Below are 2,834 nucleotides of genomic sequence, written 5' to 3'. Positions count from 1 at the left end.
TTTTGCACTCATATTGAGACGTCACCAGCTGTATGTGAAGTACCATAAATATTGACATGTTTAGCCTTCAATGTTATTTATCGTATCGACGCCTGTCGTGGTGCGGGACCGAAGTTTTTAAGGTCATATCCGAAAGAATTGTCGAGCATTTTGCGAAGGTTGATTGAGTGATTCTTGCTTAACGTCTCGTTCGATAATTTTTCACTAATATTCACTTATATTCACTAAGACCGGTGAATGGCTTCAAATTTAGGCCTATGCTCGGCGCTTACAGCCATTGAACAGTGGGGGTTCTTTAGCGTGCCACACCTACTGTGGCACGGGTCATCTGTTTTCAAAGATCATCTCCGAGGACCCGTGACATTTACACCTGATGCCGAGTATTTGGCCATGGAACTATCACTAACTGTTTTAACACTGTCACTACCTGTTTAACTACTGTCACTACCTGGGATTCGAACTCCGGCCTTCCGCAACCGGGGCGAATGTTCTAACTTCTCAGCCACCGCAGCGGTTAAAGGAACTACCGCTATCTATGTTTATTCGTATAAGAACACCATACTATGACCTATCACAGCTGGTAAAATCCTTTTAAAAGATCCACCTGATGAAAAAAACATTTTTTTTTCTGGTCACCCATGACCGGGTTTTACAACCGACCTTTATATCACATTTAGTTTTAGACTTTTCAAACCTGGCCTGAAGACCTTTAATTGCTAATACACATAAATCTAAATCTGGAATCCGACACATTTTGAAATAGTTTTCATAAAAAGATAAGATTTTCAGCATACCTTTGCATTCCATTTTGTAGTAGAGCAGCACTTTTTTCTAAACATATGTGCTAGATAAAGAAAATAATAGCAATCAAAATTTTACCCCAGTTCAGTTCCACTGTATCAGGAAGATATTCATTCGGATATTTTATCAGCATTTAAGAAAGAAATTTATGTTTTCAAAAACTCGCCCATCACATGAGGTTAAGCCATGAATTACCCCATTTGTAATTATAATAGACATTTTCTTGATTTAATTACAAATAAAACGATACTCTTTTCAACACAATAAAATAGGCCATTTACTTTGTTCTATACTGAGATTTCATTTTTAACCATGTGGTAATAAATCAGAAATATTGGACTACTTTGCTGACAATCACAAAATCAAATTTACCAAAGTTTTATTACATCAATGTCAAGTGTACTCTAAGCAAACATCACCACTGTTACATCGCGTTGCGAGGATATCTCAGGATATTATATGTGATTTACCCCTGCATTAGATATTCTCTACTTTTGACATTTAATTACCGCAATAAATACACGTATCTGTCACCTGACGCGGACAGTGTGAATCGTCAATTATACCCGTAATATTATTTTAATCTATAGTCAGATGAAGCATCTCTTTCTCTTACGAACGAAAACTAACTCATGTAGAGTATTTTTATTCCTTAAAAAAAAGGCATTTGCATTTTCATACTTTTAAAAAGAATATATTCATATCCCGCTATAACCATAATGTAATAGTTCTGGCATTAAATATGTCCCTTTTATTGAAACCGACGGCGACTAGAAATTCATCATTGACTGTTAGTCAGTCTGGTCTATTTTATTTTCAACATGGAAAACTGAAATTTTCTGATGTGGTTTACTACTGTATGTTTACACATCATATTTACGTTTCATTATCGTCGAGTAATTTTTACGAGATATATGGCATTATGTGGTTAGTCTAATAGAGTCTATTCATTTCCCATGTCCATAACTGGTCCCGGATACCACCAGCATTCTCCAGTTTCTAATTACTATTAGCGAAGTAGATAATAAAGCTCTACCGGAAATCTCCGAGCAGCAAACGAACAAATTGGAATCATTCTTGCAGCTCTCCACCCGACCAAACGAATGCAACATACAGTGTTCCGGATTTTTCTCCAGTCTGTCTCAACTTAGAAATCTTAAATTTGACGTTATGAGTAGATGCAATCATACAAATGAAGTTTCACTTTTGTAACGGTAGATCTATTCTACCAAAAAATTTGGTTAACCTTAATTTTGTGGTGAAATTAACTTCTTTAACTTTTCGTTTTCCAAGAGTTTCTTCACCATCTTTTGAATGTTGAAGCTGAAACTTTGTAATTTAGTAACCTTTGTTTGCATATCAATTTTAAGTTTCATAAAAGTGGACTTTTCAAGATTACGAGAGATTTATGGAATGTAGTTTTCCGCACTTTTTTCAACTTAAGATTTTGAAATTTCATATGATGTTACGAAATAAGTGGACACGTGCATTAAGTTTCACTAAAGTTAAATTATTCTAATAAAATATGTAAACCAAATTCGGAGGTCCTATATCACGTTACGCTTTGGCATGAAATAAAATAAAAATAAAAAAATATAAAAATACTTCATTGTCAGTTAGACAGTATAAAGGCGCATTATCCCATCTCTGGTATACCTACTATGACACGGGGCAACTGAGGACCCGTGATATTCATACCTGATATCGAGCGTTTGGCGATGGACTGTCGTGGCTAGGATTCGAACCCTGACCTTCCGTATGTGGGGCGAATGTTCTACCTCTAGACCACCGCGGACGGCATCTACTTACACGAGATCTAAGCTGTAATAAATCCTATAAAGATTATGAAATTAAGAGTAGGACAATCACAGACCCCTGGGCACACCAGAGATGGGATCATGTGCCTTTATACAGTGTTACTGACATTGTGGTAGTTTATTTCATATCAAAACGTAACGTGATATGGGACCCTCGTTTTTCTAGGATCACATCCGATAGACCCGTGGTTTTTCTTTCTGGTATCGGGTGCTTAG

The sequence above is a fragment of the Ostrea edulis genome, chromosome 8 (assembly GCF_947568905.1).
Source record: "Ostrea edulis chromosome 8, xbOstEdul1.1, whole genome shotgun sequence".
NCBI classification, from domain to species: domain Eukaryota; kingdom Metazoa; phylum Mollusca; class Bivalvia; order Ostreida; family Ostreidae; genus Ostrea; species Ostrea edulis.
This window is presented reverse-complemented; position numbering follows the sequence as displayed.